Here is a 12,993-nt window from a genome sequence, read left to right on the forward strand (position 1 = left end):
AGCACATGTAATACTGCAGAATGAAGGAAGAAAGGCCAAAGACATCGTTCTTTTTCATTTTTTTAAAGATTTTATTTACTTATTTTGAGAGAGAGAGAGAGAGAGTTTGTGAGCGAATGGGTGTAGGACGGAGGGAGAGGGAGAGAGAAAATCTCAAGCAGACTCCATGCTGAGTGTGGAGTCTGATGTGGGGCTTGATCTCACAATCGTGAGATCATGACCTGAGATGAAATCAAAGAGTTGGTTCTTTAACCAACTGAGCCACCCAGGTACCCCTGAAGACATAGTTCTTTTGGAAGCTGCAGATTTCTTATGCTATGCATGGCTCAATGATTTCTTCCTTAGGCTTTGATGCTGGGCCTGGAGATGCCACATTTTATAGATCATTTGCCACACTAGAAATTCTTATTTCAAAATTACATTATAGACCCTCAGACTTTCTCTGGGGTCAGCTGGAATAATCCCCTTCGTAGTGCCTGGGGTAGGGGGCTGAAACCCCTCCCTACCAGGACCTATGTCCTTCACTGGTTCATTCCCACAGCAAACCTGTATAGATCTCATGTCTATTGTCCCTGCATCTGGGAGAGCCTCACAAGACGAGATGCAGTTGAATTAGAACATTTGGAAGCACTGGGGTCCCCAGGAAGGAGTGGCTCACTCTTATGGGGGTGTCCAGGAAGACTGAGCAAAGGAAGGTTTAGCCTGTTTAGTTCCTATAGGGGTCCTCCTGCCTAAGATTCAGTGGGACTGTGGGTGATGATTTATTCCGCTGGCTGCCCACCATCATGAGTCTGAATGATAGTATTTACCAAGGAGGCATTTTCTTCCTGACCATCCACTTTCCTTACAGCTTTCTCTTTCAAGCCACCAAAATTTATCTCTTTGATATAGAGCAGTGATAGCATCTACCTTGATACCCTGCAGTTCCCAACACTAACAGTTTCAAAGTTCTCTTATCTGTCTGTTCTCTGCTCTGCAACCCCAACTCCTATGATCCTCTGGTGGCAGGGATAGTCCACACCCACAAGGCTGATGGAAAGGATTAGGTACCCTCTTCAGATTGCCTTTGTATCATGGCTTCCCCAGATAGCCCTAGATGGTACAATAGATTAGCAAGAGTAGACACAGAAACAAAACCTCAAGAGGTTTTCCAGGAAAACGTTGTCCAAGAAAGCTACCCAGGCAAAGTCCCTTGCCTCAAACTTTGAACTGGCAGTTGTTTGCCTTATGGAATGAGCTAGTCACAAAAAGCTATCTGCTCTGTGAGCAAATGTTGGTTGTCCACTTTCCCTAGCCTTGGCAGGTTGGTGATGCACTTGGCCATTGCAGTTTTTTAATTCTTTTTATTATTTATTTATTTATTTATTTGTTTTTGTTTTTTTAAATTTTTTATTTAAATTCAATTTAATTTATTACAGTTGTTTTTAAAAAGCAACGTAGTAAAATACATGTAACATAAAATTTACTATCTTCACTGTTTTAAATGTACAATTCAGTACTGTCAATTACATTCACATTGTTATACAACCAATCTCCAGAACTCTTTTCATCTTGCAAAACTGAAACTTTATCCTTTAAACAACAGCCCTCGATTACCACCTCTTCCCGGCCTCTGACAACCACCATTTACTTTGTTTCTATGAATTTGACTGTTATAGGTACCTTATATAAGAGGAATCATACAGCATTTGTCTTTTGGTGTTGGCTTAGCATTATGTCCTCAAGGTTCATTCATACTGTAGTATGTACCAGAATCTCATTCCTTGTTAAGGTGGAGTGATGTTTCATCCTGTGTGGTGTGTGTGTGTGTGTGTGTGTGTGTGTGTGTTCATGTGCCGCATTTATTACTTCATCTGCTGATAGACATTTGGCTTCTTTCTACCTTTTGGCTATTGTGGGTAATGCTGCTATGAATATGAGTGTGTAAATATCTCTTTGAGAATTTGCTTTCAATTCTTTTGGAACCAGTCCTTCCACCAGACTCTTCTGCTTGTCCTTCAATTCAGGGACCTTCTTGTCTCTCTTTTCTGGCCTCATGAGGGGGGCATTTGCTTTCTCTTGGTGTCACATAGGACCTCAGCCTGGCCTTCTTCCTATGTACCTTTTATCTTCTAGAGCAAAACGCCATCCTGGTGTACCCAGAGGAGAGCCAGGAGAGCTTTCCTTGAATCCAAGTCTGCTGTAGACCCACATTGAGGAGGAATCTCAGCTCATCCTGGTTGATTCTTGGGGAGCTGGGAACAAAATTGCCTTGTGATGTGGTTGTCTGGGAATTGGGAATCTCCTTGAAATGTTTTAGGAGCAGCTGTTGTGACTGAGTGAATAATTAGATTCTCTGCAAGCCAGTTGGAACCCTATTATCCCAGGCTGGGCCCAACTTGGAAAGACTCAATGGTTTGAATTAGAATCCCAGAGGACTGGATTCTTGTCAACACCCTATCAGGTTTTATTACTGCACATCTCACTCTAGCACCAAACTCTTTCTCTCCCAGTGTCTGCATCAGCCTCTGCTTCCAGGAGGGGCTGGGCACAGGCTAGAGCCATGAGCCATTTTTCCATTCCAGTGGACCTCAGGTGGCTGGTGGTACTTCTGCCACTGCTTTTGGAGAGCTTGCTACTCTCACCACCTCTTGTCTTGGGCTGCTGGTGCATTCATTAATTGATCAATTAATTAAATGAAATTGGTTGCATATCTATCCAATGCCAGATCTCATGTATTCATAAGGTTTCTTTGATTACAAGTATCAGAATCCAATTCAAGCTATTTTACATGCAAAGAGTGTGTTTGTCATAAAGATGGAGGGAAGTTTTATAGAACCAAAGGATAAGAATGCAACCAGGCCTCAGGAGGGGACTGGAAAAATCAGGCAATATCTGAAAAGCCATCATGAACCCAGAGGTGCTCTCATCTGGCCCCTAGTCTCTGCTTGAACATCTGTTTCATTCTTATTTCTTCGAAGTCTGGCTTTCTTTGCATCTCAGTTCATGTGATAGGTGCAAGAAGCTGCTCATAGCTCCCAAATCATCTGTGCAAAAGAGCAGCCCACGCTGATGTTGGGTCTATCAGTCTCAGTTGCAACAGGAGAGAGAATCTGACTCATTGAGTTTGAATTAGTATCTACCTTTTGTCTAATAAACAATGGCCAAAGGACTAGGGCTGTGAAGTACAAACCCTTAGAGGGTCACTCCTGGGAATAACAGGTCAATTTAAATGGTCACCGTGAATTGAAAGATCTCTACTGCTTGCTGCCAGGTTTGTGGATTACAGAGGTAAGAACAGTAGAGCCCCGGCCTTCAAGTAGCCCACAGTTAAGGAGAGACAAATAAGTGTGCATTAAATACAATGAAACAAAACAGTAGTTGCCAACTGGGAATGGATGATTTTGTTCCCTTGGAGACAGTTGGGAATATTCGGAAACATTTTTGGCTGTCAAAACTGGGGGAGAGGGAGTTGCTGCTGGCATTAATGGGTTGAGGCCAGGGATATTGCCAAATACTCTACGATACATAGGACAGCCACCACAAAAAAAGACTTATCTGGCCTCAGATGTCAATGGAGCAGAGGTTGAGAAACTCTGAAATAAAATCACACACACACATCCCAGTGTCATCCTATGTGAAAAGTCATTACCTCCATTCTCATCTCTGAGCACAGAGCTGGGGTCTGGAGAAGGACTGTGTGGGGGAATGCAACTGTTCTTAGCCCTGCCTGCTTGTTAGAGTTCCTCAGGAAACTGTGGGCTGCCCAACATATACCTGGAGGCAAGCCCCAGTCCCATACCTTTTAGTCTAATTGGTAATGGCTTTTTTTTGGCAATGTAAGAAGCCTGGGATATCTACTCAGGAGAACTGGATTAGACCGTCCATAGAGTTCTTTGACTTTAGCAAGACCCTTCTCTTTACAAGGTCTTCACTTTCAGATCTGGAAAGTGGAAACCATCAACTTTCTTGGATCGTTTAAAGTCTCCAGAGAGGTAGTGGATGTGAAAGTGGTCTGCAAACCTAAAGCTCTAGAAAGGTATTATCACTAATATTAGAGCTGGCTCTTGACCACACACTCTTCAGGTTTTCATTGTGTGCAAGAGATGAAAGCCTAGAAACTGGATGACTCACCCCAGAGGATGGTGTGCTGCTAACTCTGAGCATATTTAAGAAAGAGGAGAGAGCCCATGTCCCAGGATTTTAATTAGGTAGGGACTCCACAGTCACAGAGCTACAACATCTTCTCCCTTTAAATGCAAAGTACTTATTTCAGGAAAAACTAGGGAGAGTGTTCAGAAAAGAATCTCTTAAATAGCCTGTGAATGAGGGCAGCAGCAGAGACCTTGGCAATGAATGAAATCCACGGGGTTCCGTTTTTAAAGCACACAGAGCCATGACAGCGTTTCATCAGCAAAATGGTGCTGCTTAAGGTCCCGGACCCCTTGAGTCGGGTGAAGGCTCATGCTTTCCCTTGGGAAATGTCTGTCAGAAGCATTCATTTTATTCCACAGATACGTCTTCAGAAGTAAAGAGATTTCACATGAAATGAAAACAAAGTATATTTCTGACAGACAGGTAAATGCCCCTTCGCAAAGGCAGTAATAACATGTTTGTCAGGGAGGCGAGGAATCTCAAACTTATTTTTGATACAGATTCAATTGCTCTTTTAATCTGAAATAACCACTCCATAACTGTATGAAACAGAGCAGCCTAAGGATAATTGCCAAAATAGGGAAGAGGCAAACCCATTGTTTTCTATCTTGAAAGGATTTTGTCTGCCTTTCAAAAGAGGAATATGGAAGAACAGCTCACAGCTAGTGTAATGCCTCCTCGGCTTCTCCCTGATGCAGACATGCTCTGGAGCCAGCCATCTATCACACCTCCAGGAGAATGGAAGGTACTCTTTTGTAATCACCACTATTCTCCTCAAAGTACACAGATTGAAACATCAAAAATTCATAGAATAATATATGTCAAAGATGGAAAAGATGCACTGGGGTCATGGATCCTGTCTCCAGTGGTCCAGATGGCAGAGGTAATGATCATCCTTGACCCAGACAGCACCTCACGCTTGCTTCAGAGTGCTTTGCACATCAATTTTTAGATGGAGGATGTTTACTCTTCCACAGCTTGTCTCTGGTATTTGAGGCTGTACTTACTCAAACAATTCCCCTTTCCTCCTCTCCAGATATTTCTTCTAGGGCCTTGAGACTCATGGATGAGCAGAAACAAGTCCAGGTCAATACTAGGACCATGTGAGCACATGGGAGATTTAGTCCATGGTCAGGGTAATGGGTGAAGACCAACAGCAGGAAATCACTAGGAGATTCTGACAGCTGTAGTAGGGAGATCCCCAGAGGGTCCAGATGTTTAGACTAGGAAATGCAACACTGCAATTACTTTCAAGTGTTCTTTGACCATTACTATATATTCCTGAAGTCTAATCTATGCTAGACCCTGTGCTAGGCTGGTCCTTGGGATATAGAGATGAATGAGACAGAAAAGGGACTAAAAGACCTAGTCCCTCCTTATAGGAGCTCACAGTTCTATGAAACTAATAAACAGGGAGTTTTAAAATAATTGGACATACAGTGACAGAAAGATGTATGATGCATCATGGAGCACAGGGAAGTGGCATCTGATCCAGCCTGAAAATGGGGGTGCAGTCATTAGACCCAAGTTAGGAAAAGTGGGCAAGCACTTAAAGACCAATATGAGGAGAGGAAAAAAAAGGAGGAAGAACCTCAACTACTTATAGGAGGGTGCCTTAGAAGGGGAAGGGGATCGTATTGTATCCTTTTATGTTGGCAAGGATATAGAGAAAAGGGAACTCTTGTGCCCTCTTGGTGGGAATGAAAACCGGTGCGTTCCCACCGGGTATGCTGTGGAAAACAGTATGGAAGTTCCTCAAAAAGTTAAAAATAGAACTACCCTATGATCCGGTAATCGCATTTCAGAGTATTAAAGACTACAAAAAGACTAATTCAAAGGGATACATGCACCCCTATGTTTCTAGTAGCATTATTTACAGTTGTCGAGCTATGGAAGCAGCCCAAATGCTTATCGGTTGATAAATGGATAAAGAAGACATTTATATACCTGCACACCATGGAGTATTATTCAACCATAAAGAGAGTGAAATCTTGCCATTTGCAACAACGTGGTTGGAACTAGAGGGAATTATGCTAAACAAGATAAGTCAGTCAGAGAAAGACAAATACCATGTGATTTCACTCATATGTGGAATTTAAGAAACAAAACAAATGAGCAAAGGAAAAAAGAGAGAATTCAAGAAAGATACTTTAATTATAGAGAACAAACTGATGGTTGCCAGAGGGGAGGTGGGTGGGGGGATGTGTTAAATAGCCGAGGGGGATTAAGGAGTGCACTTGCTGTGATGAGCACTGGGTGTTGTATGAAAGTGTTGAATTACTATATTGTACACGTGAAACTAATATAACACTGTATATTAACTAACTAGAATTAAAGTAAAAACTTAAAAATTCAAAAAAAATTGGTTTGGAATAATACTTGGTTAGCCTGTTCCCTTTTCTATTTCTACTAATATAGGAAAAAGGAAAATCTCTCTACTTGAAGAGAGAGAAAAGTTGGGAGTGAAGGAAGAGAGTGTGTGCAGGTGAGGGTCATTGGGAAAGACTCCTCCGTTTCAGTTCTATAAAGGGTCTATCATCTCTAGAAAATATGGGGGATCTAAGAGTTAATGGAATGCTAGGAGATGACAGTTTTTTAGTAATTCCCATGCTGCCATGGGATGGGAAAGGGAATTAAAATATGGGTATTAGAGGCAGGGATGGCCTTAGACAACTCGCTGAGTTCCTGCTGCCCCAAGAAGTATGGGGGAGCATTTCCATTTTCTTATACTCCTAAGATGGACATGGGAGTAGGTTGAGAGCATGTCAGAGATCCAGAAGATCCAGAAGGTGCCTCTTAGTCAGAACCAGAAAAAGCACTTTTCAAACATTTGTTCATTCATGCCTACTCACATGCACTTTGGTAAAGCGAATCACATGACAGAACCCAAGTTGGGGGCCCAGTGGAGGTGGGCTGGGAATATTCTTTGGCTTTTTAGTAGAAGAAATTGAAATGTCACAGTAAAAGGGAATGGGTCCAGGGAGGATGAGGAATAGGAGCTATTAATACAATCAACCACAGCAGGTAAGTGAGAAGATGATCGGGATGGAGCACTTGGTGAGCCATTTTTAAGTGACTGCTATATCAACTTATGTTGGACCACTTCAGAGCCAGGCTTAGAGCTCAGTATGGGGCAGAAATGTTTCAGGAAAAGAATGGAATAGAATAAAAAGATGATGATGGATGTACACATGGCCAAGTATTTGGCTTACTCTTGAATTGCTTAATACCTTGGGATAACTGCAGGCATGATGCCCCCAGTTTGAAGTGTGGCATAAAGCTTCTTAAAAAGTGGATTCATGGGGCATCTGGGTGGCTTAGTCATTAAGCGTCTGCCTTTGGCTCGGATCATGATCTCAGGGTCCTGGGATCGAGCCCCGCATTGGGCTCCCTGCTCGGCGGGAAGCCTGCTTCTCCCTCTCCCACTCCCCCTGCTTGTGTTCCTGCTCTCTCTCTCTCCCTCTCTCTCTGTCAAATACATAAATAAAATCTTTAAAAAAAAAGTGGATTCATGTTTACCACCATAGGTAATTTAAGATACTAGATGTCACTAAGTTTTCTAAATCCATTTCTCTTGTATGGCTGATGAGTGGTCAGCCAATCTATTGAAAACTGCATTAAGGTACTTTTGGGTTCTTAAAGATATATAGGCTATTGATATTTGTATGCTATTCTATTGGTTAAATTTGTTGCTGGGAAATATTGTCTTTGATCAACACACTAAGTAGAATCAATGTAGTGGTCAGCATGTTAGGAGACTGGAATTCCATAGTAGCCTTCTGTCAAGCCTCATTCCTTTCATCCTTCTGTTGGCTTAGGCCCATTGCATTTATTAGCCAATCCTGACAGCAAGAATGAACTTTGTATTGTATCCACCCCACTCTGGATGGAGTTTATTAGTTACCTGTTGCAGAACTGCTATTCCAGGGAGATTGTTTCCTGGTAAGCACCTAAGCAATAGCATTTCCCATCCCAGTGCTCTTAACAATTGTCTAGTGAGAGCCTTTCATTTTTAGACCTGTTCACTGTCTGGGCAGTGGGGTGTCACACAGCAAGTAAAGGGATTTAGAGATGTATTTTCAAGACTTATTTCTAAGCAGCCCCACTCCCGTATCCACACCTCCTCTATCTTTGCGTGTTTGTAATCCAACCTCTTACATCCCTGAAATGTCTTTTCCTTCCACCTCGTTTCTTTCAGCATTTGACCAAGCATGTCTTTTCCTGGCTCTCAGCTAGTCTCCTTCTGATTGATTCAGGCATGGCCTGGATAGACTTGGCATATTGGCCTTTTTTCCAGGGCCCTCACTTATGAAATACTGCATGAGCTTCCCTATATTGATGAGCCCTTGTGTATGTCTATGTGTGTATTGCTTCTCTGACTCCAGCCATAGAAAGATGACAGTCAGAAGACATTGAGGCTTCCAACTCTATCTAGGGCTCTGATTCGAGCCCCAGTCCAGGCAACAAAATTAATGAAAACATCTTCAGTAATTAATGAAAACATCTTCAGTTCTGTCAGTTTCTCTCCGCTGGGGATTGGATAGATCTGTCCTCCTGTGATTGGCTGGGGTCCTGCTGTGAAAGAACTGATTGGCCACAACTTGATGCTGCTGCTACCTGCATGTCAGGTGTCACCTACCATCAGAATTTCCTCCCATCAATTTTCTCAATTCCCCAACTAGAGTCTCTTTGAGTTCTATGCTTTAGATAATCCAGATATGTCAACTAGACCAACCACTATAGCCAGGTTACTTCCCCAATGTCCAGCCAGATTAGTCCTAGCTTTGTCTGCCTCTGCTCTGTTTGTGTTGCTAATGTTCCTCACTCTGCCCCTCCTGGAGAGATGACACTTGGTAGAGGGATGATCAGGCTGAGACCATGACATTATCCCTTTCCTGATTTATACTCATGATTCTATCAACAACAGTAGTGCAAAGCTTGAGCAGATGCCTCAGGGAAAGAATCAGAGCTGCAGGTGGAGAGGAAATCTGAAAATAAAAGATTGCAAAATATTTTCTTAAAAATCCCAGTCTACAGAGATGATCACTCTGTAACATTTACTGAAATGTCAGTGTTCTCTAAAGCTTTCGAATACCCATCCTGGTGATTAAGAAATCAATAATTAACATGCAAATCTGAAAGCTCTAGGCAAATTGAATATTAATTACTGACTTCATAAGTGGAGGCTGCTCAGCAGTATGAAAATAGTTCAGGATAATTAGGATTTAACAACCTTCAGACATAAAGAAAATAAATACAGGGTTCTTGATGAATGACTTTATTTTTATTTCATTATTGTATTATAAACATTCCTGGTTTTTCAAAGACCAAAGAGAGACAGAGAAAGGATGGTTTTGAATATTTAGTGTATATCAGAGTGACAAGTCCCTTCCCCCTCCTCCACTGAAATCCTTTGGGAATTGTCGGATAGAGTTAAGTTCTATAGTTTAAGATTGCAAGGTGACCTGTGTCAGTTGGGAATCCAGACTAAAATAATGACTGAGATGGATGGTTAAAACAAGTCACAATTTCAGATCATCTCATTGCTCTGTAATGTCTGTTTTGAATGCTTACCTGGGTACTACTTCCTTCATTTTAAAATACTTTTCAGATTCTGCTCTCATTATTTCAGCCACTGTATTTTAGGGACCTTCTAACTTCACTTCCTGGTCTGGTATCTTGGTTTCCTTTCCTGGCTCGACCAGCTCTTGGTTCCTGGCACTCACTCTTGATCAGGTCTTCATTTCCGGGCACCTGGCTCCCTGCATGGTTGGTATTTCCTGACATCCTCTCCGGGGCAATCTATATCTAAAAGTTTCTGCCCCTTTTGTGTCTAGTATTTGCTGATCGTCACTGCTTCATATTTAACTTTTTAATAAAATTTTTGTTGAAAGGTAACATTCATTAAAAAATCACGTAAATTTTAAGTAAGTTCAGTGAATTTCCCCAAGGGAACACACCCATGTAACCACTAACCAAGTTAAGTAATAGAACATTAGCAGCACCCCCAGATACCCAAAGCCACCTTCTAGTCATTATTCCCTCTTTCCTTCTTTTTTTTTAAATTTTATTTTATTTTATTATGTTATGTTAATCACCATACAGTACATCATTAGTTTTTGATGTAGTGTTCCATGATTCGTTGTTTGCGTATAACACCCAGTGCTCCATGCAGTACGTGCCCTCCTTAATACCCATGACCAGGCTAACCCATCCCCCCACCCCCTCTAAAACCCTCAGTTCCTCAGAGTCCACAGTCTCTCATGGTTCATCTCTCCCTCTGATTTCCCCCCCTTCATTTTTCCCTTCCTTCTCCTAATGTCCTCCATGCTATTCCTTATGTTCTACAAATAAGTGAAACCATATGATAATTGACTTTCTCTGCTTGACTTATTTCACTTAGCATAATCTCCTCCAGTCCAATTCGTGTTGATGCATAAGTTGGGTATTCATCCTTTCTGATGGCTGAGTAATATTCCATTGTATATATGGACCACAACTTATTCCCTCTTTCCTTTTTATTTTTATTTTTCTCTTTAAATTTTTTATTGTTATGTTAATCACCATACATTGCATCATTAGTTTTTGATGTAGTGTTCCATGATTCATTGTTTGTGTATAACACCCAGTGCCCTCTTTCCTTTTTAAAGATAAATAGGACTTTGAATTTTTTTTTTTCCCAGTCACTTCATTTTTACTACTTCACATTTTCAGCAAACAAATCAAGGTGCAAACAGGGTTTATTTCACATTAATATATTAATTGGGTTTTTTGTTGTTGTTGTTTTGTCAAATAAATAGGGAATTCTCTTTAAATAACCATCTCCTCACTTCACGGCCAGTCCAGAAGCAAATGAGAGCAAATTTTAGTGCATCCAGGGGGCATATCACCAATTAGGCATGAAGCTTAAAGGGAAGAGAGCAGGGTGAGGGGCTGGTGAGAGGTCATGGTCAGCACACAGGCTCAGGTCAGGGGCCTCTGTTCCAGCCCACCCCGAAGCCCCCAAACGGTATGATGGAATGAACATGCATTCTCCAGTCTGAGAAGCCTCCTCTAGAGGGAAAGGAGAGAAGGTAGAGGGAAACAAAAGCCAAAAATACCTGGAGGGAAGCAGCCGCCCAGCCCAGTGCCGCCCACCACTTGGAAGCTCAAGTTAAAGCTCCAAAAGTCAAAGTGGTGGCAACAGGTGACCAAGGAGAGGACAGGGAGGTGAAGGTGAGCGTGACCTGGCTGGAGGCTGGCTGGGATTGGAATGTGGGCTGACCATCCGGTGAGAAGGTGGCCTTCCATGGGGAGGCAGAGACCAGAGCGGAGGGAATGTGAGGGGGGCCCGGTGGGGGCCCTCAGGAAGACGCGAGGCTGTCTGAGGGAGGTCACAAGGCTGAATATAAATTGGATTCCAAAACGAGGGAGCTGGACTGCGGTAGAGGAGGTGGCCAGAATCCTTCCATGGGCATGAAGCTACTAGAGCAAGACAGGAGCGAGATGGATGCCCACGCTCCTGAGCAGAGCCCCAGACACGGTGAGAGGGAAGCGCATCCAAGCGGCGCCGTGGGCTCCGAGCTAGCTTGAGAAGCGGGGAGGCACAGCTCCCAAGTCAAGGGGGCCCCCCTTCCCTCAACACCAGTCCCTGCTAAGTGTTTTACAATCAGACCTGGAGGAAGAACAAGGCCCTTCCGTCACCCCCCTAGCCCCAGCCTCAGCCCCAAGGGGAAGGGAAGGGAAGAGTGACAAGGGATGGGAGGCAGGGGCAGGAGGGGTCTACTGGGTCTTCTTATCTTCTGGGGGGTAGTAAGGAGGTGGCGGAGGCTGGTTCGTGGGCATGTAGACGTTGTGTGGGTTGCCCGGGTTGTAATAGGCGCTGGCCGCTGCTTCTGCAGCCTTGGCTTCAGCTGCAGGAGTGGAGGGGACATCAGGGCCGCTGACTGGAGTTTCCATGGGCCCAGGATAGGGTGGTGGTGGAGGCTGCACATATCCCATGGCCCCGTCCATCATGGGAGGTCCTGGATAGAACTCAGGTGGGGGCGGTGGATAGGGGTAGCCAGGAGGGCAGGGGTACATTCCATTGGCGACGGGCGGGGGAAAGACATAGGCCCCGCTGGGCATGTGAGAATACCCATAGGCTCCATTGGGGGCTTCGCCTCGGGAGGCTTGAGATACCACCTGTAGCATCCGCTGTCCAAACTCGATGGCCCCCCCTGCCGTAAAGGTCAACTTGTATGACGCAGAGCCTTCCCAGCCACCTCCTGCTTCAGCCTGCACCGTTCCTTTGATGTAATTTGCTCCAAACACGGGCTGCTTGATCTCACAGTCCTTCATCAGATAAAACGGCATCATGAAGGACTGCATGGCATCCTTGCCTTTGGACAGAAAGATGACCCGGTACGGGGTAAGGTAGACGGTGCCTTTCTTGGTCCCTTTGAAGGCCTCGGGCACGTTCTTCATGTCACTGAATGTAAGTTCCACATGATCATAAGTCATCAGGATGCTCTCGGTGTTGTTGACGATCACTCCGCCGCCCTCCGAGTGATTCTTGTTGAGCGCCATAGTCTCTCCAGGACTTTGAATTTAATAGTATAGATTTTTAAACCTGTTCTTGCACTCTAACTGTATAAATAGAATTACCCAACATTCTTTGTGCCTTGCTTCTTTCATTCAGTTTTATGTTGTGAGATTCAGCAATGACATTGCATATAGCGAGAGTTCACTCATTATCATTGCTGTATTCTACTGTAGGATATATACAATTTATTTGTCTATTCTATTATTGATGGGCATTTAGATTGTTTCTACCTTTTGATGAAATTGCTAAATCATGGATTATGAATACAGTTAAATTTCATAGACACTGCCAAAGAG

The 12,993-nt window shown here is 43.4% G+C and overlaps 1 pseudogene; it reads right to left on the minus strand.

The window, feature by feature from the left end:
* Window positions 1-10,856: 10,856 nt before the first annotated feature.
* LOC114219386 (WW domain-binding protein 2 pseudogene) lies at window positions 10,857-12,696 on the minus strand (annotated as a pseudogene).
* Window positions 12,697-12,993: the final 297 nt, after the last annotated feature.

The sequence above is a fragment of the Eumetopias jubatus genome, unplaced genomic scaffold, assembly GCF_037043125.1.
Source record: "Eumetopias jubatus isolate StellerSeaLion01/CBP00866 unplaced genomic scaffold, mEumJub1_p1.0 scaffold_13, whole genome shotgun sequence".
In the NCBI taxonomy this organism is placed as follows: Eukaryota; Metazoa; Chordata; class Mammalia; order Carnivora; family Otariidae; genus Eumetopias; species Eumetopias jubatus.